Source organism: Camelus dromedarius, chromosome 6 (genome assembly GCF_036321535.1).
Source record: "Camelus dromedarius isolate mCamDro1 chromosome 6, mCamDro1.pat, whole genome shotgun sequence".
NCBI lineage: Eukaryota > Metazoa > Chordata > Mammalia > Artiodactyla > Camelidae > Camelus > Camelus dromedarius.
The window spans coordinates 88992817-89020279 of NC_087441.1; the positions used below are offsets into that span (position 1 = coordinate 88992817).

At 32.7% G+C, this 27463-nt stretch overlaps 1 long non-coding RNA gene across 1 annotated transcript in view; it reads left to right on the forward strand.

Moving 5' to 3' along the window:
• The window catches only part of LOC135321540 (uncharacterized), a 539910-nt gene extending 517040 nt beyond the window's left edge, over positions 1 to 22870 (forward strand). Inside the window, exon 2 of the long non-coding RNA XR_010381392.1 lies at positions 22813 to 22870. This is a non-coding gene — a long non-coding RNA (uncharacterized LOC135321540). The remainder of the gene's footprint in view (positions 1 to 22812) is intronic.
• Positions 22871 to 27463: the final 4593 nt, after the last annotated feature.

Genomic DNA, 27463 nt, shown 5'->3' on the forward strand with positions numbered 1-27463 from the left:
TGGTGGAATCAGTGCTGCAGCTGTCACCCATTCTCTACGAAAATCACTGCCTTTGTCTGAAGTAGTAAAGCTGAGATACTGCACTCAAGAACTCACTACCAAGCAGTGAGCAATCTCCTCTCTACAAACATCATGGACTCAAGTCAGGAGCCCTTTATCCTTTACCCTCTTCCTCCACCCTCTAAGGTAGATGGAGGTAGTAACCAGATGTGCTTTATTCAATCTATGGTTTCTGCCAATAGCCACATTAGAGAAATGAAGCTGCTCTTGTTGGTTCAAAAATGGACCCCATACATAGAGTGCAAAGAGAGACTGAAGAAAGAGGCAAACCACTCCAGACTGGTATGTGGCAGGTTTAATAAGCATGGGAAGTTACATATGAGGTTTGTCTTGGGTGGCTGTGAGACAAATAGACTTCTGAACCTGCCCACGAGAATCTTAAAAGTTTATTTGGAGGCCTTTACTGGATTCAGTCACATGTACTTTCCAGATGGTCTCCATCATACTTTGCTCTCTCAAGGCTGTGTCCTTCAAAACAGCTCCAGCTGTGGGAAAGGTGGTCAGAAGGTACATGGAAAGGGCAGTGGAGGGGTTGAGGAGCTCTGATTGGTGGGTCCAGCTCATGAGTCAGCTGAAGTCACATCCTCTCATTGATGACCTCCAATAGCTCTTTGTTTCTTTTTTGAAGCTCAAAGATCAATCTTTACCTAAGCCTGTATTAAGGACCTGTATGTGTTAATAAGCCAGGCCTGTTGACATTTTATATCTATTTAAAAGACCATGGTGATGTGTCCTTCCATGGACTGTGATCACATGTAACCATAGGTCCACAGTTTCTGCTCTGGAGAAAATGATAAATAGGAACAGTGCAGAATCCCACCTTTAGATGAGCAGCTACCTTCAGATGTGGCTGACAGAGGACAAGGTCAATAAGCAGGCTAGTCCACTCTCATCCATCCTCTCTAAGAAAGAAGCAACCGCAGCTCAGGGTCTCTAGAATTTCTAGACAGGTGAAGAAAGCCACATTCTGGCAGGGGGCATGAATAGTGAACTTAATATCTAGATATCACATGATATTTAATTTGTCAGGGAAAATTTATTGAAATAATTTTGTCCAATTCCTGTTGGTCAGTGTTGTATCAGTTATTTTGTGTTGAATGAAAGAAACACCTGGAAACTTAACAACTTAAAAAGATAACCATTACTTCTGTCAGGTTCTCTGGGTCAAAGCAAGTCATAGACAAGCCCAGATTCACAGAACTGAGATGCAGATTCCATCTCTTGAATAGCAGGTGCTATAAAATATGTTAGTCATTTGTTTTGTAATTTTTCTTAGATGTTCTGAATTTCATTAATTTTGCAGTTAAAACAATTAAATGAGGTGTTTTTCAAAGTAAGAAAATATCCTTAATTTTGGCAGGAGCTATGAAATTTATAATATAGATTTGCACAATGTTTATAAATGATTCTATTTGAAGAGCAGGCATAGACAATTGTATTTTATAAAGTGCCAAGCCCAGGAAAAATGTACTGCTTCTAGGAAAATTGACTGCAAGCCTTTTTTCTACTTATTTCTTTTTCTTCCTTTGTTCTTTCCACTCAAATTCTTGATACTTGGATGTCTTCACGTGGTAGAACAGAAGTAGTATTTTTTTAAATAACATTGAATAAATATTTTACTATATCCTCTTACACAGTTTCCTGTAATATTAATCTATAGGTTTATTTACTTTTAGGGGAAATCATGATTCCATTAATGTGCCCAGGATTTTTAAAGAGTGTTTTTGGTTCATATTCAGATAACAGATGCTCTGAGGCTATGTAAACTACATAAATTTCTCTCTGCCATGACAACAATTATAAGCACTTTGCTTCTGGCTTATTTCCATAGCTTTTAATATATAAAAATTCCAAATTATATCATTTTATATTTGGTGTCTGTGTATTTGCAAACATACTATTCACATGGAGATTTTGCTTATAAGCTTAAAAATGACAAAAATATTTGTATAAAATTATAGATTTAGGAGTCATATAAAGTTTGCTATTCTATGATCATATATATATTACATATTTTTCTCTTAAAAAGATAAGATACATTCACAAATGTACTATAAGACTGTAGATCTAAGAATAAAGGCTTATGCCACAGAGAAAGCACAGTACAAAAAAGGACATGAAGAAGGGACATAAGAAAGTTTGAAGCCATTAAGTAAGAAAGGACAATAGAAAAGAGGATGAGGAGGAGAATGATATAGAGTAGTTTAAAAAAATTACAAAAAAGCAATGTATATGTTTTCTTCCCTCTTTTTCATAATTTTATGTGCTTTTACTGTTTTCAGAGTAAGCCACACAGTAAAAGAAACCCACATTCTACTGCTGAATACTCAAGCATGCTTTGAAAGAAGCCATGGTTTAAACTGTGTGGGACAGCAGAATAATTCGGTGGACCTGAGCTCAGATCTAGTCCTACCCTGACATTTGCCATCTGAAATGAGCTGGGGAAGCCTCCCTGAAACTCATTTTCTTCAACAGGAAATTGAACATGATAATAGTTCCCTGTTAGTGTCAATGTAAATTTTGAATTTTTTTTTAACACAATCTTTTTTTGAGGTGAGTGGGGGCCAAGGTAATTTGGTCTGTTTGTTTGTTTGTATAATGGAGGTCCGGGATTGAACGTAGGACCTCGTGCATGCTAGGCATGCACTCTACCACTGAACTCTAACCTCCTCCTCAAATCTGAATTCTTGAAAAATTAAAATATGTGCAGAACAGTGTAATAGTCCAATAAAAGGTAGATATTTTACAAATATACACCAACATATTCTGTTTCTGTTATACAATTTTTATATTTGTAGAAAATAAAATATATGCAGATACTTGAGAAGTCAACCTCTCAACTTTTGCTCAACCTTTAAGCAAACACGTCTAGACTGTTTAAAATTTTAGGGATGTCAAAAAACTTCAGTTGCATCTTGCTGATATTTATGTTTTTTGACAAAATCAAGGGTTTAAAAAATGTTAGTGTAAAGTTGATTCACCAATACTTAAATACTTAAAAAGTGCTTTTTTCCTCTTGTTTATCTGGACTGGAACTCAAAGCTTTCACAATTCAGTTCTCACATTGATTCCTTTGGACATCTTTCAGTACATGGTGTCCTATCTCTGTGTCTAGACAACTTTTTCATAAGACAAAAGTTGTTGGAGTAGTGTGTGTGTGTGTGTGTGTGTGTGTGTGTGTGTGTAAATTTTTTAAGAAATTATCTAATAGATAATATCACTGCCTTAGAGAAAATGCTCCACTGAAGATCAATTGAAATTAGAAGAATACCTAAGACTTTTTCATGGCCAAATTGAGCCCATATTATTCCTTCACATCCACCCCATAAAACTTGTCATGGTTTTCTTCAATCCCACTAACATTTTCTCATCTTTTTCTCTCTTTCTCTCTCTCTCTCCCTCTTCCTTCCTTCCCTTTCTTCTTCAATTCTTTGGAAACCTCAAGCCACTATCCTCCTTGGAAATTAAGCCTGACATTCTCTTCTCCCAATATCCTGTTGTGGCTGAGTGTCCATTTGTCACACCCCAGCTTGAAATGTAACTCCCTAAGAGAAGACATTCAGAACACTAGCTCTAAAATAGCCATGAAAACATCCTCACTCTATACCTCTGCCCCCTTATTTCTTCTTTACATTTTTATTTTTTGCATTCTGAAATTAGTTTACTTATTTTTTTTCATTTACAGTGTCTCTCTCCCAGTTAGAATGTAAGTTCTTGGAATGCAAAAATTCCACAGCCCTTTAGTATAGAGAAAATGTGTGATGAATACATAGTATATATATTTGAATGACTAACCTTTTGAATCAATAGATGTATGAATATATTAATAAGGGCTGGAGAGGGGACAGGGAGACACACTTTGACTTACTCCATTCATAATTATTTCCTAAAGAATGGGTGAGTGGTTTATCTCCTGGAACACATGTAAGTCAGTGTTACACTCCTATGTGTGCGTGGGGAGGAAGTTTATTATGACATCACTGAGTGGCTCACTTGAATCTCCTTTTATCCTGAAAATGTTTAGATATATCTGCTGTGCTACACACAGAAAAAGTGATAGAGAAAGCTGGCCACCACTTGGTTTATTCCCTTCCAAGTCCATTATATTTTTCAATTTAAATATGAGAGATAATCAATACACTTGGTGCATTCCAGATGTGTTTTTAAGACAGTAAACTGTAAATGTGATATGACCTGAGGTTGAAAAAAGAAAACTGTGTGCAGAGGCATCAGTGAATTTCAGTGCCATCACTGAGCAGAAGTAGCAAGAAGGATTTTGAAAGCAGGGAATGCAGCTTGTTCCTAGGGGCATTCTAAGTTTTAGGCAGTTTCTGCTTTTTTTCTCTTCCAACAATATTAAATGATCTTACCAATGTTATTCATCTTTCTTACAGTAATTTTATTTTACATATTTACCATGGCTGATTCTACTAGAACCTGAGTTAACCTATCACAAGAAAATCATTCTGAACAGAGACACAGTAAATTATCACAAGGTATGGGTTAAAGAAGTTTATGAAAAAAACTATCTTACTCAGGAAACAACTTAAAGGAAAATTGGATTAATTCTCTTCAGGAAGCAAAAAGTGTTTGTTTATTTAGTTATCTGCTTAGACATCAGGCATATAATGAAATTATAGATATATATGCACATATATGTATATAAAGTCCTGCTCTTCTTTTCTTCAAAATTCGTAGACTTTCTAGGAAGTCTTTTCTATATATTTTAGCTTCATTACATTCACCCTTTTATTCATTTATCTATAAATAAAGTTGTATTATAAAATTACCAAATGCCAGGCACTAATCTATAGTAGTGAATTCACAGGTCCCTAGCCTCACAGAGTTTACACTATATTGGAAATTATTAGCTGGCGTTTAAGAGCACTCCTGATACTCCAGCAGTCTTAGTTCTTTGGTGGGCATTATGTTAATATCATTTCTCATTCAAAGGACAAGGAGATTAAGTCTCAGAGCATGCAAATCACGTCTTCAAGATCATCAAGCTAGTAAGCATTAAATATGAGATTTAACCCCATCCAGTTTGCCCATGCCCACGAGTCCAGCTGCCATGCTAATTCAACTTTTTAACACATATTCTTCTAATACGTATTATCTATGCTACTCACATGTTTCCTTGCGTTTTTAAGTAAATTTAATATTTTAATGGTGAAAATAGAAAACAACACAGAAATTTGGAAAATGGAGAAAATATTCATATTGACACCATGTTATAACTATTATTCTCTAAATATTCTCATGTTTCAATCTGTTAACACTTGGAATCATAGTTCATGAGCAATTTCACCTCCTGTCTTTTCCATTTTATTATAATGTTTCTATAATTTTACATGCAGTTCACATACATTTTATTATAATGTTTCCACAATGCTACACAGACTTCATAATCATTATTTTTAGAGGCCACTTAAATGTATATTGAGTTGATATAGCATAATATAATTAATACGTTCGTTGGTAGCTATTTTACTTCACTGGAGGGAAGAACCCCATGATTTTATCACATAAAAAAGTCTTTAGAATTTCAATTCAAGTTAAATTGAACATGTGCAATTGTTTGACAACTTTATGATAGGTAGCATTCCAGGTACTGATATGTCTCCAAAAATGCACTTCAACAAATATTTCTTGTAGCCTAACATTCACCACACACTGTGATAGGTCTTAAGGATGTTTAATTGGTGGGAAACAGTCTCTAAACTGAAGAAGCTTCTAAATCAGTCACAGGTGACAGAAATCCAAAACAGTATTAGCTAGAACATATAAAAATGCAGCAAGTCTAGTAATGTGGTGTTGATGAAAATGGATGTGATAGAAAGGGCTTTGGAAAAGGTAATATTTACACAGAAATCTGAAACGGTGTTAGAAATTGGTTGCTTAGGTTGAGACTGCTCATGCTGTTATAACAAGATACCACAGACTGGGTGGATTAAACAACAGGCACACTTATTTCCATACCATTCTGGAGGCTGGCAGTCTGATATCTAGTTGCCAACAGGTTGGTCTCTGGGAGACCTCTCTTTCTGCCTTGTAGATGATGATCTGCTCTCTGTGTCTTCATATGTCCCCTTTTTTGTATGTACATGGAGAGAGAACCTGTATCTCTTCCTCTTTTGATAAAGACAGAAGTCCTGTGGGATTAGGGTCCTACCCTAATGACTTAATTTAACTAATTACCTCATAAGTGTCCTATGTATGGCCACAATCACATTGGGGGTTAGGACATCATATGACATCATATGAATTTTAGAAAGACACAATTCAGTCCACAACAGATAAGCAGAAGGGTGGAGATGAGAAATGAGTTAAATCCTGAGGAAGGGAAGGGATAGATGGATAGATAGGTAGGTAAAGTTCATCAATAATACATTTAGAAAATTGTTTTAAAAACATGATGGGGAGAGAAGAAACTAGTAAAATAACTTCATGCTATCTTAGAGGAGATTAAATTGAAATTTCCAGCAAAATTAACAATCACAGTTTGAACAGGTCGCTTAAAACAAGACAGGAAATCAATTATTTAATAGCATTTTTAGTTTATAGATTTGCTTCTAGTTAGGGTCAAGTATGAATAATTAACTTACTTGATTACAAAATCATTCTGAATAATCTGCTTATAATTTTAAAGATAATATGAAAACTATAATCATAAAATGTGAGAGAAGAAAATATATAGAGAGATGAAAGAAGGTTGTTAACAAGAAATATGTACCTCCAACAGAGGTCTCTAAAGAAACTAAACTAAAACTTTGTCAGGACAGGAGACAGGAATAAGATTATAGACTCAGATTCTTCTTTTGACCAATATTTGGACAAACTTGATCCGATTGATAAAGATGAAAAGATGACACCTGCCTTAAACTTATTATCTAATAATGATGTTCAAATGTTTTCAAAGGCTGTCTGTATTTCAATATATTAAATCTCTTTCTGTATTATGAGAGTTAGAGTTCAAAAAATCTTCCTTTGTGGACTCACAGTATATGTTAATATGACAGCTAAATTTTTTACATATTTTTAGAAAATGAAAATGATTTATTAAATACAATTTTAATAATTTGATTTATAAAAGAGCTGGAGGTGGCAACCCACAATAAATTAATCTATTGTGAATTATGAAAATATTAATCAGCTTGATGTAAACATCTGTGGTTCACAGAAATGGCCTGGAATTATTTATCAGTGTCATTTATCCTTTCTGCCTCACCTAACTCCACTTAATGACTGGGACTCGCATGTCTTTGTCATTACATAGGGAATAGAATATGTGCCAAAACATACAGCTCAGGGTTTAAAAGTTAAATTGCATGAATATTTATGAATACACTGTCTAGTATACAAAAATTCTAAAATACCTCAATGATTGAGATTTAGCATTCAACTTGACAGAGTGAGAAAATGTTCGCTTTAAATTTAAAACAGAATAACTACCATTTCTTAATCTGTTAGACTGTACTAACAGCTTTACCTCCCCTATTTAATTTAACTGTTATAAACAATTTTATTTAAAAAATACTGAAGAATGCATGGGAATGCAAATTGATGGTAAGTTATAAAGCCAGAATTTGAAATCAAGTATATCTGATTCAAGATGCCATGCTCATTTTTCTCATCTGCAAAATTGAAAAAATATATACCATGTCCTCCTTAACTCACATTATATTGAGGTTCAAATGTAAGAGTGAGAATATTGTAAATTGTGACATCAAAATAGTTGTACAATTATTTATTCAGCTATGGGTGATGGTTGCTAGTACAAGCTAATAACAACATAAAACTCATATATATGTGGATAGTTGAGTTAGAATGAAGTTCTTCAGTGGATTAACAGGAATTACTGAAAACTTGTTTTGTGGTTGTTAAGTTCATCAAATCATTGAAGAAGAAATGTTTGAAAAGTCCTTTAAATCACATAAAGAAAGTAGATGTTTGATCCAATTCCAAATCAATATCCCTTCCTCCTTTAAAAACATATGTCTAATTTCCAGCTCACTGTACAAATTTTTTCCAAATCTTTCAAACCTCAATGGCATTCTTCTCTGGTGTTTCTATATGAAAAGCTTCCTGGATGTCTGTTTTATATTGTTCTAGTACTTATCCAAATATTCATTTTTAATTAAAATTTCCTATCTCTATTTCCTAAGGCTGTTACGTAACTGTGTCTATGATACCAGAGACATCACGGACTTTGCTTCTGTAAGTCACAAAACCCTTCAATTAATTGTCCTGCAATTAGCAATGCACAATGAAGAAGTAAGTTCTCAATATTTGCTTGTGGTTGACAAGTATTATGACAATGCAATTTTCTGAAAAGGTTACCAGCTCACTGGGAGTGTTTAACAACCTGGGGCCTGACATAATAGACCATATTGCATTCATATCTAACATCATGAGGCCCACTATAATATAAATGATGAAACTAAGCAAATAGCTAAACTGGTAGAGACTTTATGCATGGATTAATGTCTTTGAAAAATGTTTATTAGTGTATTTGTACCTCCAGTATGTCTGAAAAATGTAGGTAATAATCTACCTTCTGGAACAGCACTGAATATATATATGTATATGTGTGTATATAAATATATATATGTATATGTGTATATATATGTATGTGTATATATATATATGTGTATATGAATACATTTATTTAATTTCACATCCACACACCCACAAGCAAACATACAAAATATCCATTATATATATTTGTAAACTTATATAGAGGACTTCCTTTTTTATGTGTGAACTATGCACGTGGTATCTTATTTTTAAAACACATTATGTGTATAAGAAAGACTGCATTACACATATCCATATGCAGGAACCTAAGCGATTGTTGATCTTTTTATTAAATAGGACTATTACTCCATGATCTCTTATTTCTAAATCCAGAACTCTCTTCCCTACTGTCCTATGAAGGGGAAAGTGGCATGTGTGTTGAAGAGCAGAAGTTGATGAGAGGCCTTTGTAAATCAAAGAATGAAAACTCATCATTTTGTCCTTAGATATGTGACATACAATTTAACCACATTCATCAAAGGAAAAACATTCAGGAAAAACTTTAAGTCCCATATTTCCATTTGTTAAAGGTGATATAAGTTGATCTTTTTTATTGCTTTATGCTTTTTTTTTTTTTGAAAAATGAATTTTCCTCATTGAAGAAGTTTGCCCTGCCTTGGAAAACAACTTGCCATCAAACAAGTTCACAAGATATTTACAAGCTTGATGCATTAAAGGGAAGAATTTTTGTATACAAGTCTTTGCAAATTTTCTTGGATGAAATGCAAGAAGGGTTTGATTTGTATGAGATTCTACCTGATGGCAAACAGGGCAGAGCTATCACATGGTTCCCAGGAGGCTTACACCCAACAGCATGAAAACTTGGAAGTCTGCCTTTATTAGCTTATGTGATGACTGCAGAGCTCAATCGCATTTAAGATTTAATATCATTGGCAATATGCCTCCAGCAGCCACTGAATAATATGGAGTAAAAATGTCTTAATCTCCAAAAGATTGCTGCCTTTTAAAGTAAATTACTCTAGTTACATTAACAAGTTAACTAGGTACAAGGTGAGAATATAAAATCTTAGAACTAAACTCTGGTTCATATATATTCAAAAGTTAGCAGGATAAAAGCAATGTATAGACTAAGAAGAAGCAGGGAGAAATTTGTGATGTTTGGACACCAAAGATGTCTGAAATTTATGAGAAAGAAGTATCAACCTAGTGTAAAAAGCTGGGTCTCCTTTGGCTCTAATACTAAGTTTGTCATTTATAAGTAGTGTGATCTTGGACAAGTAACTTAAATTCTTAATATCTGTTTTCTTGATTGTAAAATTGGTTTAATAATGAAACCAAGCTCATGGAATTATCGGGGAGGCTTTAAATGATAAAATACATTAAATTATTAGAACATCTAGACTTTTATACTATAGTTTTATGTTATTATCATTATCAAAGTCATTAAAATTAGGAATTAAAAGTGATCATTTTCTTTATTTTTCTATATGTAACTTCTATTGTTACCACAATTTCATTATTTCTTAATGCCTACATTCAGTTCAAGCTCTAAAGAGAAAAGACTGAATTTTTTCTATTATTTTAAAGGGTTAGTAACACATTCTTTAGAATGGAACAAAGTCTCTTATTCTTTATCCTAAAATGACCCACTAAAATAGTAACCTGTAAGTTACAGAGAATTTGGTAAATCTAAAAACTCACCTTGCTATTTATTTTAACATTAAATTAAGATGAATGCAAAGATTCTTTAATCTGTAAATAAAGATGAGAGATGCATCAGTACATATTTGGTGATTGAAGCCAAAAAATTAGTAATTTTGGACATTAGGAAATTTAAATCCTAGGACATTATTTAAGAATGTACAACTGCTAGACTGGAACCAAAACACAAACACTGGAGTGGAGGCTACCAATTGTAAAGCTAGTATTCATAAACACTAAGGACTTCTCTCAAAATACTTTGATATTTTTCCCCCAAAGTGTGACCAAGGATAGAGCATTTATCGAGACTTAATTGTGATAAGTATAAGGATTATGTGTTTGTCTGAAATCCATCAATGAAACATAATGAAATAGTCTATAACCACGGATTTAATATTTCCCCTGATATTTGATTGTGAATATGGGGGGTGGAGAATAAAGTTTAATAAAATTTCAATCACATAGATGCAATAGCATTCAATCTCAATATCCCAAACAAGTGGTTCAAAACAGAATGTCATATATCAAGTCACTAATATGCTCATCCAGGACAATGACATTAGCATTTGTCATCTTGTCACTCGTAAAAACCCTGAAGACCTCAAGAGGCAGAAATATCCATTTTCCTGCCCCCAAAGGCCAGTCTCAGATAGGTTGATGTAAATTCTCATGTATTTAGAATCAATTGGAGACTTTTCAATAAAACTAAAATTATATAGCAGTTTTAAAAAGAATTTTACTCTCAGAGGAAACACAGCAGTAATGAGAGAGAGAGAAAAAATAAAAAAAAACCCTTGCATTTACTTGGCATTAGTTTTGGCTATTTAGATTCTGCTTTCAAAGGATGTCCATGATAATTATTTTTCTTTATTTTCCTTCGGATTGGCCCTTCATTTGACAATGACTGTGTAAGCTCTATGTTTTGAATATGCGGCTGATTGACAACAGCAAAAGAGGAAGAAATGGTCACTTAACTTGAAACTCCACAGGAAAACAGGACACTCATATAAAGATGATTTTAAGAGCTGAATATATGTTATTCTGTTTGAAAATCATTGTACTGAGAGAATTTTAATAATAATATTGTAATTAATGTGTGATGAGAAGGAAGTCTGCATTTATGGTACTTCTACAATATTCACTTTGATTTCATGTCTTTTAAAAATATATTTTCTACAGTAACATATCTGGTTCATTGACAGTCATTTATACTACTCATTAGATGATAATACATGAATGAAATTGTAGTTAAATGCATAAACTATCACTACAGGAGGCAAAGATTCTAAAACAAATGCATTAAAGCTGTCTGCCATTCTGCCTGATGCTCCAGTTGATCGCTGATATTTAGGTTGCCATGACAACATGAAATGTTTGTACTACTTAGCATTTAAGAATTTATTTTAATTTTTATCCTTATTTGATTTTTTAATATATTAAATGATAATTTCTCATATATTTCTGTTATATATCAAAATAATAAAACATTTGAGCACCTTAAACTGTTCTAATGTTATTATAAATATTATTGTAATAAATTATATAGTTACTGTTTATGAAGTTACAATAAATTATATAATTAATAAAAATATATAGGTATATAGTTTTCTGACAAATTATTAAAATACTATAATAAAGGACACAAAAAATTATGGCAAATGTTTTGCCCTTATGGAATACTTCTTTATTCCTAGTAATACAAATAATTCTAAGAATTAACAGCAGCCCTGATATTTAATAATTTAATCCATACACACACATGCAGACACACATACACTGACACTAACACACAAAAATCATATACTGGCCAATGTTAAGGGCACCTTCTTAAGAAGAAAGTGTCATATCTAACACTTGTTTTGTTGTTTTGGTGGTTGAAACTCTCCCAGTAGGGACTTTGCTTTATTGGTAACCCTCTCTTCCCAAAATGCCATCACAAGGAAATGACTGATTCAACTGTGGCTAAAGAGTTTATGAGTGATTTGTTCACAACTTATTTCTATTTTTCATTTTGTGAAGATCAATGGAAGTCAGCAGTTATGATACTTACAAATCTAAAAAGCATTAAGTGCACCACCACATAGTAGGTCCAGGAATGTTCCCATGTGTGTTTATCAGCTTTACTTATACAAAAGCCTACAGCAAAACTCCAAAGAAGGACTCCATCTTTTCACCTCCTGCTCCTGGGAAGGCGGTGGGGATATTCAGCCTGAGGGGCCAATCATATTAAAATAAAAGGTAAAGAAATGGAGCACAACTTTATACAAGGCCAAAAATAATATAGACCTTGTTTAGAACTATTACCTATTAAAGGACGTGTGAAAAGCAAGAACAACTACAGATAAACAAACACCCTTTGATCCCAAAAGCCTGTCTTTCCTTCCCACTTCTCTGTTAAAAACCACAAATAAACTTAATAAGGTTATCAGTGTTTTCAGATGACACCTTAAACTCAGGAAATGACCAATATTCAGCCCAATTGGCTTAGTTTCTCAGGGATTGTCTTCAAAGAGAACATAAGAGAAAATACTTGGTGTTTCAGGGAACATTATTTCTTCCTGATGAAAAGGGAGAGTAGTAAGAAAGATCTCCTCTACACACTCCTTCCTTGCTGCTTTCAGATGTTGTTAACTGAGGATGTGATACTGAAACCTCAGCACCATCTGATGAATGGGGGAGTAGCCCGAATACTCAGCAGAATGCTTGAAAAGGATTCCATCATTCCATCACTGGAACACCGTTTTTGATATTCTCTTTTTCTAGAATTTCTATTAAAGGAAAACACACAAGTGCCTACAGTAGAAGCCAAAATTATTCAGATTTTCTGCAACTTGAAGACAACACATCCTCACTGAATCAGATGCCCACTTGGAAATCAGATTCAGGATTACACATATTTGTTGATGTTCTCCATTCTCTTATTCCACTAGGAAGCAGTTTTGGTTAATTTGTGAAAGCAGAAAGAATTTAAAGCCATAGGAAATATATAAATTATGATGGCTATAGAATCTGCTTGCCCTCATTTTGTTCACTTGTAATTTTATCTGGTACCCTTCTTTTCTCTATTTCACTTACTTTTACTGCTTCATTTTCATGTGCTTTATCCTATCAATTGACATCAATTCATATTACCATATTTGGTTGGGCAAGATAAGAAATTATTACCCATGCTAATCCAAATAGCATAACATTCAACTATCAGTGAGTACACATGTATAGCATATAATTTTGTGCCTTATTTTTATCTTTGCAATTATGCTCTGTTTACCATGATATCCAATTGAGGACAGAGAGAGGGCAAAGATAGAAAACATTCAGGAAAAAGTCAGAGCATACCACAAAAATGCAACAAATTAGAAAGCTAGAAGGTTAATAGTAACTACTTAATCCAGTTCCATTCATGATAAAACTAAGATGAGAGACACAAAGCAGTATCAATCTCTTGTGGTGGTATAGTCAAGAAATGAATCCAGGTTCCTATTTACTGACATGGTCCTCTCTTAATTGCATTACATGGCATGCATTCAAATGGAGCATCTTGGATGTCACATGATTTGCCCTGTTGATAAGCCAAGGCAAGTTAGCCTTACCTATGTAAAATATTAAATGAAGGATGGATGCAGTAATGAGCTAACAAGAGTGAAGCTAAAAGAACAATTTAATTTAATTCAAAACAGTACAGATAGATTTTCTTTTTAATCCTCTCTTCTCCCAATTCCCCAGTTTGAATATTTCTTCTGGGCACTATCTTATTTAATTATAATTATTTGTTGATATCTTCTTGCATCTGTATGTATATTTTTTAACTCTGGTCTTTCTATTCATGTATAGGCCAAGCATTTTTTCTAGGATCTAGGAAGATTGTGTAAATAAACTGACAAATTGCCCCTTCTCATGTATCTTTCACTCTAATGTGAGAAATAAATAATAACAAATAAATATATAACCTAACATTGTGTATTTTCCATGTGCCAGGCACTGTTTTTAGCCCCTTAGATAAAGTAACATTATCACTATCAAGGTACTATTATTAGCCTCATTTTTAGGGTTATGGAAACCAGAGCACAGAGTGGTAGGTAAAATTGCTCAAGGTCACATAACTATTAAGAAGCAAAACCGAGGAAATATGGCTCCAAAATCCGTACTCTTAATCACTATGCTATGACAGTTCTCCATGTAAGAAGAGTTCTGAAAACAAATTAGAGTGTAACTTGTTAAGAGAAAATAGCATGAATGTGTGAAAGATGAGAGAGTTTTTAGTTAAGGAAATAGATACATGCACCCCAATGTACATAGCAGCAATATATACAACAGCCAAGACATGGAAGCAACCTAAATGTCCATTGATAGATGACTAGATAAAGAAGTTGTGGTATATTTACACAATGGAATGCTACTCAGTGATTAAAAAAAAAGAATAAATTAATACCATTTGCAGCAACATGGATGGATCTGGAGGTTGTCATTCTAATTGAAGTAAGCCAGAAAGAGAAAGAAAAATACCATATGATATTACTCATATTAGGAATCTAAAAAAAAAAAAGAAAAGAAAAGAAAAGAAAAAGAGGGCACTAATGGACTCATCTACAAAACAGAAACAGATTCTCAGACATAGTAAACAATCTTATGATTACTGGGGGAAATGGGTTAGGAAGGGATATATTTGGAAGTTTGAGACTTGCAAATGTTAACAATTATATATAAAGATAGATTAAAAACAAATTTCTTCTGTATAGCACAAGGAACTATAGTCAATATTTTGCAATAACCTTTAATGGAAAAGAATATGAAAATGAATATAGGTATGTATATATGCATGACTGGGACATGATGCTGTACACCAGAAACTGATACATTGTAACTGACTATACTTCAATTAAAAAAATGAAATGAAATAAAAAAATAATAGGAGAGCCTCAATGAGAAGATAAGGGAGTTAGCCAAGTAACTAGATGAGAAGGAACTTCAAAGGGGTCTGCAAAGGTAAAGCCTTACTGTGGGATGTGCTTCCTGTGGTCAGGGCATAATCAAGAAAACACCTTGGATGATCTGCAAATGGCGGATGAGTCAACAGAGTGAGAAATGACCAGATCATGTCAGACTTTTGATTGCAGTATGTTTTTTATGAGTAATGAAAACATTTTGAGGAACTCTGAGCAACTAAGTAGCACATTCAGATGAAAAGGATTAGTTAGCCTGGGAAATACCATATAGGCACTAAAAGTGAAAGAAGAAGAATCAATAAATATTTGAGCTTTAACAGCAGAGGTGGTGAATGGTGGTCTGTTTTGTTTTTTTTTTTTTACATTTGTATCACAATTTCCTGGACACTGGATATGAGGGGTGGAAATAGCCTAGAGTTAAGTCTGACTTCAAGTTTTTTGACCTTAGCCCACAGGCAAATGACAGTGCCAGGTACTGTAGTCAGGAAGCCTAGGAGAGAAGCAGATTTGAGGGTAGGGTAAACATGCAATTTGTGAATCTGTAACTTTGAGACACCTGTTTTTCCTACATTGTTTTATATGGTAGCCTCTGGTACTTAGCAGAGACCAAATTTTACATTTTATTTAATCTACTGAAGTTAAACTTAAATTTAAAGCTGCTACTCAACTCACTGAAAAATTTTCCTTGTATTTGGATCAACTTAGCTTGTGACTCTACTTTCTGAATTGAAAATTTTATAAAATCCAAATACAGATCAAGTAATTGATGAAAATCTAGTATCTGAATTGGGATATCCTTTAAGTGTAAAATACATGCTAATTTTCAAAGATTTGAGGTGAGTACCCCATTAAATATATTGTCTTCCATTCATTAGAGATATTGAGATTGGAGATACGCATTTTGAAAGCATCAGTAAAAACATGGTGTTGAAGCTTTGGAAATTAATGATTTGATTAAAGAGTGTGTTTGGTTAGCAAGGAGTAACATCTTCCTATGGGTTGACAATGTGACCATGGTGAGCACCTGGCTTCTTCAGAGGAGGTCTGGTTTGCTTATTTGTGTTCAGGAGTTGGAGGATGGGTGGGGAAGGAAGGGAGAGGAAGGGGAGCTTTTATCCTCTTTGTTTTCATACAATCTTAGAAAAATAGCTAGATGCTTAGATTTCAGTCCTTTTCACCCACAATTTTCAGTACATTTAGACCAATTTTGGCAAGATAAAACTAACCATCAAATCATTTAGCTAATTTTCAAAAATTTTCCCAGAAAAGTAGTGATTAATTAAGATTAGGATTTAATTACATTTCAATGTATAATTCAGCAATGATTCCATTATCCTCAGGGTGACCAGATGCCCAGGTTTTCACACCCTGCTTTAGTTAGAAGTTTCTTGTTTGATTTAATTATCAATAGTGCTCCTTTTCACCCTAAACTCTTTCCTGATTCAGATGATAAATTATATATTCACCCAAATTATTCTACTGTTTTTCTTTAGTCTGATGAATCAAGGGTTTTTTTTTATTAGTTTATTTCATCTGGTTTTCTGTTTTTGCTTTTATTTTGTTTTTTGGTTTGTGCTTTACTTTGTTTAATTTCATATTTTTATTTTATGTTTCCTAATACCTGTCTTATTGTTTTCCATTCATCTCCACCACATTATTTTATATCAGGTCAGCATCAATTCTTACTTGGATTATGCAATCAGATTTTTAACTAGTGTTCCTGCCTCCTCATCTCATTACTCTAATCCTATCAACAATGCAGGACTGATCTTTCTAAACTACTATAAAGGAAGTAAATGTGAAGGATTCAGAATGGCAGAAAAGGAAGAGATTGATAAAAGAAAGACAGAATTGGATGTGAGACCAGCCTCACAATGTGCTGACATTTAAATTTGACCTTGATAAAGAGACAGACATTTCCCCATGGGGGTAAAAAATGAAAAGAAAAGGCAGAGACTTTGATAAAGAAGAAAAGAAGGTAAAACCAGGAGAAGGTTGTAGACCTCCCTGACATAGGACTGTTCAGTTTATGCTTTCCTGCTACAAAGCTCTTAAACATTTTTTTATCTCTTCTCAGAAAACATTTTTTGCAGAATAATGTTTATTTTTTACATAAATGCATACTGAATGCACTATAAAATGTGATAACTCAACAATATGATTCCAAACAAAGACACACCCAAAAATGAAAAGAGGTTTCTAGTGACAAATTGTCTAGCTTGTACAATGTCACATGGGGCATTTTGAGTCACCTGCCATGTTTTGATGGACCCCAAGCAATTTACATTCCCCTACCTATGCCAATCAAGACAAGTAAAAATGTAGCATTTTCTGCAACTCCTCTATCTGTTTTGCACATGCAATATTTCCAAGTATTTTTAAATCCTCTCTAATATAGCCTTTATCTTTTCCTAAGCATGTTTTCTGTGTTGTAACAATATTTAAGGGCTGCTTGTTTGTTTGCCAGAATAACTGGCACACTAAAAGCCTGGAAACATAAACAAAGAATAAAGTAAGTTTCTAAGAATGATCTCTTTGCTGTTTTTATCTACCAACCACAAGTCATTTATTCTTTTTTTAGTGAGGCCAGCACACATTCAGTAGAATTCATGTTATGGAAATAATTTTCTAATTAATAATTTGGTGTTTTAAATAATTACTTTTAGGACCAGAGATTCTTAGCATGTTAAAATGCTAAATGTAGCCACTTCTTCCAAAAATACACACCAGGCTCATGGCATCAGTGAGGTCACTTTCATTAGGGCATGGGTGAAATGAGGTAGGCAGAGTAATTAGGAATTGGGAAATCAGAACAAGAACCTTAATTCTGCTAAGAAAATCCCCAGACTTTCTTTTATTTACTGCGGTGTTCTAGCATCTAGACCAAAGCCTGACTTTCATTAGCACTAAATAAACACTGATGAATGAACTCAAGGATACCAAGCACAGCAGTTCTTCAGTTTTCTCATCTGATGTTAAAGGGTCATATCAAAGAATTCTGATGTTTCTGTTGCATCCTATATTCTATAGTTTAGCTAACAAAACAATGTTAAATGTTATTTTTGTTGCCTATCATTTTCCATATATCATTCTTCCTTCCTTCCTTTCCTTTCCTTTCCTTCCTTTTCTTCTCTTTGCTTATTTCTCTTTTGTCCTCTCCATCTTTGTCTTTTTTCTTTTTTTTCTTTCTTATTAACATATTAAAGATAGTAGAACTGAATCTTTTCAAGTTTAAATAGCATGAGTTATCTTTGCTTAGAAGCAGATGATAAGTAGTGGTCCAGAAAAAAGGAAACAAGAAGCCCTTCTCTGCCTTTCAGAGAATGCACAGAACATAGGAAACACTTCTTTTCACATAGAAAAGGAAAAGCTGTCAGCCCTGAGACACAGGGAGGTGCTGAGTTACAGGTAGAAATCACTGATTATTAACTCAATTTTTGGCCTATCTCTCCTCCGTGGAGAACAGGGGATGAGGCTGAAAGTTCCAAACTTCTGATAATGGCTTGGTCTGGTGACCAGCTCTGATGCTGAAGCTATCCAAAAGCCCACCAAGAATTTACTCATTAGAACAAAAGATATTCTCATCATCCAGGAAGTTACAAGAGATTTAGAAGCTCTGTGTCAGAAATTGGTGGCAGAGACCAAATATATATCCTATGTTTCACATATATTCATATATTCAAGATAAGAAAATATATTTAATAATTAAAATAATATGCCTTCAATGAGCATTTTACTTATATTGTAGTATCAATTGCCATAGTCACTCATTTGGAAAGTACTATTTTAATCCTTAGTTTTACAGATAAGGAAACTAAAGCATAAAGGCTTTAAGTTACTTGATTATATCTAGAACATGCCTGAGCCAGAATTCCAATCCACGCAGTTTACTCTAGAGTTTACTATTTTAAACATTTGTACATTTATGTAGTGATAGCTGCAATTGTTTGGATAAAATAATTTAGAAATATTTTAAATAAGATTCTTTAGATAAGTGGCTGTTCATGGTTCTACTGCACATAATCATATAGTGATGTCTGAGTTTACCATATTGAATGGAAAATGATATTGTTTTTTAAAATCATATGTAGAAGGTTTGCCAGAAGTGTTAATAATTTCCTGGAAGTGCTATAACACTTGAGTAAAGAAATTATTTTGATCTATGTTCTATGTTTATTACTTTACAAGAAAGAACAATTCTGAGAATATCAGAGAGTGACAATTTAATTTGGATATACCACAAAACCATAAATGAGTTTGTAGATTGAAACAAATTTATGTCTGGGAGACTCATTAAACTAATTTGTTACCTTTTCCTGTTAATGAATTATATGAATAGCAATAATTACCTATCCTATAGTACTGCCATCAATGACAGTTCATTTTTTTCTATAAAGTAATTTAAGATAAAACAGCTGATCAAAATGTTCATAATGATGCAAAATATTTTTAATGTATTAATGTCCATATGCATAAAATAGAAACGCTCACATGGTATCATGTAAAGATTAAAACATATTGAAATCGGATGTGTTTCCCCCCCCACAAGATTAGTCTCCAACATTTCTAATGAAATCATCAAGACATATAAAATAAGTAAAATTTTCTATCAGCAAAATAGATTAAAATTTACTCACAGATTTGACATTTGAAAAATTACTCCCAGACAAAAACAAGTAAAGCCAGCTTCAAAAATTTGCCAACCAAAAAATCTGTAAAGCAGAATTGAACACATAAGAATCAAAGAATGACCACATTCATGGCCTCCAGTATCACACTAGATGAGAAAGCTTATTATTCTTATTCAGATTTGTTAAGAAAATTCTCAATTCTGTAGGAATCCATGCTGGGGAAAAAAAAATTCATCCATTCAGGACACAAATCTCATTGAAATCCTTAGTCTAGCCCAGTCTTTCATATGCTTATTTGGCTGTGAAATGCACTATGGGATCATTTTCATGAGTTTTTGATAATGCAGGCCACTGGGCTATTAATCCCAGCTTGTGGACTTTGTTCTAGATAAATTCATTGACTTTGTCTTCAGAAAAAGAAATTCTTACTGCAGGATGAATTTACCCACCTTGGCTACATCAGTATGCAGCAACTTCCTTCCTGTTCATCAGCCATTAGCCTCATCTGAGGGCTGGACAAATCAAACACTCTGAGAATGGCAGAGAAGAAAGATGAGAAGAACTGGGTCTTTGTTGATGTCACTGCATGTCAACAAATACAGTTTCATAATGTCCTGTCTCTAAATGTCTTGTATACAAATAATATACATGCAGTTAAATGCAAGTTGTTTTGGAGTCTTCTGTTATTTGAAATCTAACAATATGTACCAGCCTGTTGTGCTTGATTCTCTAGAAAATTTCCTGATGGACTTTATTGCCTTACAATGTTGTTTCTGGGATGTAGAAGGTTTGTATCTAACACTTGAATTTTATAAACTATGGCCTAAGGCTTAAAATCTGTACCTTAATATATTCTAACTTTTATTTTCAAACAGCAAAATTTTCAGTACTGAGAAATGCTCCTCTAATTTTTGTACCTTCTTTATTTATTAAATACTTAGTGAAAGGAGCAAAACAAGCTGAGTTAGTGATTTTCATGTTACACGTTGCAACATCAAGTAAAATATTCACTTGCAGCTTAGACTAATCATGAAAAAAAATCCAAGTTTCCTTGGATAAAATATAATCCTTGCCATTCAGTGGTCAGAGTTAAATTTATTATGGTTATTTATGTTGTTATGTTTTATTTTATCTAAACAATCTTTCAATCCCCCAAATGTGAGGTTTTTTGCTTGTGTTTTTTCTGCAATCTGACACCTATAGGTGAGAGAGAAAAGCCCTACACTCATTTCTTTCTTTATACACATTCTCTGAAAGCATTCTCAAATATATATCATGTCTCTAAAGAAAAGCATAGTACATCCTCTGAAATTTTCCTGGCTCCCTCACTAGGCACATCTCCAGCATCATGTTGATGGACCTTTTCAGATTGTCAGCATCTGTGATTTTATGCTTGCACTGTAGGGAAAACTGAAAATGTAGTTAGATGATGCAACCAACCTATATCCTTTAGCTTGACCATGATAATTTCAGTTAGACTTCATCAAAATATACGCACTTGGTTTTGTTCATCTAAAGCTAAAGAATAACAAAGAAATACAACATTGAATACCTTTGTAGGACAATTTTTTTTTTCAGGAAAATATATGTGCTTCTTCTTCTTTTTTTGCCTTTTACAGCAGAGCCTTTAAATACTCCACAAACAATATGAACAAATGAAACCAATGGATTTGTCAATATCTGAAATGTTGTCATAAGGAGAAGCCAAGAACTTAGATATATTGGGAAAGTCTTTAAAAACATGAGGAAAACAAATTAAATGGAGACACACATCTTGAATAATCCTTTATAATAAGAAAAAAAAAGAAAAAAAAAGACTCTAGAGGGAATGCATGGAACTACTGTGTATTCATTTTAAAGGTTCTATTTGTTGGTTCTTTACTTAAGACTCACTCCCTAGAATTCTAACTAGAGCACTCAGTTTTTCTTTTGTGAAATGGCATTCCCATTCCACTCTCTCCTTGAGTTCGATGGGAATGATTAATCTTAAGCTCTGTGAAGGACTCCTATTCTCCTAGCCACAGAATTCAGTTCTGAGATGACCACAGGACCTAATCCGTGTCATGTGACATTGAGAACACTTAGCTAAGGCAGTAAGGAAAGAAGCTTTGTCTAACTCCTTGAGAACAACAGAATATTGGACTGGTTGGAGTAGCATAGGGATTTTAGGAACTCCTATATATATTTTACTCATCAGATGAGCTGTCCTAATGGTGAAAGTGACTCACAGAGGAAAAAAATGCCCAAAACATCACAGAATACACAGAAAGCAAAATTTCTGAGGATGTGTGAATTTGGAAATTAACATTCAAAAGAATCCAGGGCTCTTTTTAAGTTTTCTGCTCTGTGATCTAAACAGTTACCTTTTTATTTAAATGAGTATATATACATTTATTTACAAATATTTCATATATTAAATATATTATGTATATAGTTATATTTAACTATAAATCTCTTAAATTTTTCAAAGACCAAGTTCAAAATTGAGACTACCAATAAGCCTTTGAAGTAAGTGAAACAATACTGAATTCAGATTTCTAATCACTTAATAATGAAGAAATAACATTGCAATATCATTTATTCTAAAAATTGTACATATTATAGCATACATTTTTTTAATTTATTTTAAAATATTTTATATATATATAAACAATCAAATATTTCAAGAAGGCAATTTTGCTGAGCATTTAATATGTCTCAAACATTGTTCTAAATATTTTCACATATTAAATCATGTAATCTTTAAAACAACACCATGAATTAGGTTTCTGTATTATCTTGATATTATAGGAAAACACATCCAAGATATTGGTCATCAGCATCCAGGAAATTAACATTTATTTATTATATAAATAATAGGTTGATTGTGAAAAGAGATTGTAGGAGGTAAAGTATAAAACCAGTGTATCACAGGTTAAGATTTAAGTTTCACCCATTAGGTTAGAATAGCTCTATTTTTGTTTTTCCTCTCACTATTGCAGACTTGTAGTACAAGAATTAAGTACATATTTCCCCATTCTACTTTCTACATGCTTTCAATATCCCCAGTTCCCCCAACAGAGATATTCTAATGCTTTGGGCATGAATAATTGAATATATGTGTCTACACACATATGTTGAATATATATGTATCCTTTTAAGTATAATGTATTTTTCTTGCATATCTTCATTGTTTACATGCATAAATGTGATTGAGAAATGATAATACAATGACATTTTATTTTTATTCTTGTTTGTGCTCAACTTCATGTTTTAAGATCCATCAAAATGCTCTGAGGGCCTCTAGTTTATACATATTTGTTTTGCTACCTATTATGGCATCAAATGTATTACACATATCCTACATTTGTTACCTATTATGGCATCGTATGTATTACACATATCCTACATTTGCTACCTATTATGGCATCGTATGTATTACACATATCCTACATTTACATTGTTATTTTTAGTAATCAGTAACAAGGATGGTTCCAATTGTTTGCTTCCACATAGAATGCTGTAATAAACATCTTGAAAATATACACTAAAGGACTTATCATGTACAGAGGCCCCTCTTTCCTTTGCTTATTAGTGAGCTTTGTCCTCTTCGCATTTGGTCTCTACTGTTTTTTATTATGTTGATATAAACTTGTATAGTGTAGATGTGAAATATTTTTCAGATACTAATTTTGCAAATACCTTCATATCTCTATTATCTCAGCTTATTTTTCAGTTGTGCCTTTGATTGAACAACAATATTAAATTTACCAATACTGAACCAGAATTTTTAATTTTTGGCCTTGTATATGTGCTTTCAAATGCTTTATTAAAACCCCTTACTGAACACAATGGTGAATATAGTTTCCTTGGTTTTATTCTATTACCTTTACAATTTTACTATTCCCATATAGTTCTTTGTGTATATTGATATGTAGAGATCCAAAGTTATAATCTTCTCCATGATTCAGTTTTTCCAATACCTTCCTTTAAACAAGCTGCACTTTGTCCAATTTTTGTGATACTTTTACCACAGAATAGATTCATTCATATGTGTTTTAATTCTATTTTAAAAATTTCCAATTTATTCCAAGAAGCTGATTTGTTTACTGTGATGTTTATACTACATTGTTTTGTTTCTTTAAAATATGACATCTTCTCAGGTAGGAAAAGTCTTCCAGGTTCTTTTTTTTTTTTTTTTTTTGAAATGATTGAACTATTATTAAATAGATGCTCTTGTGTATGTATGTTGAGTATTTACTAAAAATAATTTGTCAGGAATTATAATTTAAACTTCACTGAAGTTATGATGGTTTGGGTAGTGATAGTGGGTGACCTGGTCTTATTGTCAATCTTAAGAAAATATGGAATGAGCAAATGCAAATTACAATATATAAAATAGATGAGCAATAAGGATTTACTGTATAACATGGAGAATTACACCTAATATCTTATAATAACACATACTGGAATAAAATCTGCAAAAATACTGAATCACTATGCTGCATACCTGAAACTAATACCAAAAAAACCCATATAAATTTTTCTAGTACATTTAACTTTTACAGAAAGTTATATATCATTTACAATCTTAAAATAGCTACCCTCTGTTCATTGCATTAATAGGATAATATTCTTTAAGTACTTTTATGTATCTATTTAAATATAAACAAATATAAAGCACTTCCTGAAGTTGGTGTCCCAATAGGGTAGAATAGATTTGGACTACCCCATAGAGCCTTATTCCTACAGATATATTTTATTATTATTTGGTATGGCAGCCCCCTGTAAACCCAAATTCAACAGCTGCTTTTTATTTGATATGAGTCAGCATGTAGAGTGGAAATTTTTACCCCAGGACACGTGTTAAAAACCATCAGCCATAATTGTTTAGTACCACAACTGCTTGAGCCAATAACAACACCTGGAGCAAATGGGAAGATGACCAAAAGACTTAAAAGGAAAAATTGGAAAATAGGACATCCATAGGGGGTTTTAAATAGCTCTGATATATTCCTGAGAATGTGGAAGGTCATGTATAGGGCAGTTTTTAAGCCCAGGAAGAACTAAGAAGGTCTTAATATCTCACTTCTGGCTGATATTGAAACTTCAAAGTGAGAGATGAAGCATAGTGTAAACTGAAGGAGCATTAAAGATGTGTCTAACATGCACATAAAACCCCTCAGCAATATCCAGGAGACTTATTGGAACATCGCATTTAAGTAAAGTATGTGCACTTATTAGGTGACCGCTAAGCTAATAAAAGTAGTTCTGGTGACAAGTGATATAGAACACAGACTTTACAGGTTTGTTCAGGAAATGTACCAAAAAAAAAAAAAAAGCAGTAAGAACAAAAATCTTATTTCCACAATTGCCACATTATATTACTTTAAATGTTCAGTTTTCAAAAAAAAACAAACAAACAAATTTATGAGACATGCAAAGAATCACGAAACTATGCTACACAATAGGGAAAAAAGAGTAAAGAAACTGTCCCTGAGAAAACTTAGATGTGGGATACACTTTACAAAGACTTTATATCAACTTCTACAAATATCTCCCAAGAATCAAATTAAATCATGTTTAATGAACTAAAGGAAAACATAAGAGTTATGCCTTGCTAAATATAAAAATGTTTCCATATACTTACAGATGACATGTGAGTGGATACAGAAATTACAAAGTATTTCACACACACTCAAACACAATTACAAGTAACAAATGAGTTTAGCAAGATTGTTGGATATCAAATCAGTATAAAATATTAGTTGTAATTCTATACAATAGCAGTGGACAAATTTCATACATTTATGATCTTGCATATAAAAGAATAAAATGTTTAAAATCTATTTATCAAAAGAACTATAAGACTTGTACACTGAAAACTGTAAAACCTCTTTTAAAGAAATTAAGATAAACTTACATAAGTGGAAAGGAATCTTGTATTCATACATTGGCAAAGAATATTTTGGGGGGATCAGTAGTTCCCAGACTGATTTAGATTCAGTGAATTCCCTATTGAAATTCTACCTAACTTTTTCACAGAAATTGATAAGCTGACTGTAAAATTTATATGGAAATTCAAGGGTCCAGGATACCACAAAAATGGAAAAGAAAAACAAAGGTAGAAGACTCACATTTCCCAATTTCAAAACTTTCTATAAATTACATTATTCAAGATGGTGTGGCACTGTCAGAAGGATAGAGATCAAGTTAACATAACCCACCTCTTGATAAACAATGTTGGAGGGATTACAATTCAAATGATATTAAAAGAAAAACATAGTTACTAACAACTTGTGAGCCATGAAAGTATAGTGCAGAATCAAATATATTGAACAAAATACAAAACACTTAAAGGAGGGTATTAATTCTGAAAATGATCTGTTCCATAATTTGGAAAATGTTTGGGAAATTGTTTTGAATTCTCAGAAGAATGTTATTGATTAAGTGACATGGGGAACAATTTGAAAAGGTTTCCCTGAATTCACAGGACAAGATGAAAATTAACAGAAAAAATATGCAAGTATCTATAGAAGCTGTAAACTGGTGATTCTAAAATGCAGATTACTGGTGATTACTGATAGAACAGAACAAAAAGGAAAGAAGTGGTAGCCAAAATTGTAGTGTGGATATGTTTTCTAGACAAATAAAAATGTTTAAAAATCATTGCATGTGCAATGAAATGCTCCCTATGTTACATGTAATATAATTCTTAAGACACCTACATGTAAACACAGAGGAGAGAGGAAGGAAATTCATCCCATAAAATATATGACAGAAAAGTCAAAGATAAAGGTTAGCTTCATACTAAAAATAGCAAATAAACAAACTCATATTCCTCACATTTTCTTTTGAAACACAAAATGATAGAAGAAAAAATAAACTCACAGCATCATCCATAGTTTAATATTGAAAATAAAAGCTCATGATCAGATATTCCTTTTCAAGATAAAATCCACTTAAATTAAACAGGAATCAAGAATAATTTAAACCTGTTTACTTTGCCTAAAAAAAAATAAATAAATAAAGATCTATTTTAACCAATTGATAGAAAAAGGAAAATTAATACTCTTAAATAGAAAGATTGATTAAAATGTCTAACAATGAACAAGGCTTAATGATAATACAGAGATGATATAAATAATTGTTAACTTTATTACAACTGTAACAGCAAATTATAATTAATAAGATAATATCTATAGCATATTGGACCTTTAAAACTAAAACTGATTATGATTATTATGTATTTATTCCTTACATGGTTGTTACAAACACATACACCCCCTTTTTTTGGTTATCTATTCTTCTACTTTGTGGAAATTTCTACCAAAATGTGTCATTTACCATTCCCAAAATTAGGCACATTGAGGTTGTTTCAAACATGTTCCCAAATTCTCACAAGATATATGAGTCTTTGGAATATGGACTGGTTTATTGACTCATTTCTAATGAATATAATGTGTCAGAAGTTACATTGTATAACTTGTGACTCAAAGAAAAAGGAAACGCAACTTCCTTCCACCTGGATCTCTTGTTCTGGAACTTCTGAGCTGACACATTAAAAGCCTGATTACCCTAAGCTTCATACTGAGGTCAGGTGATGAGACC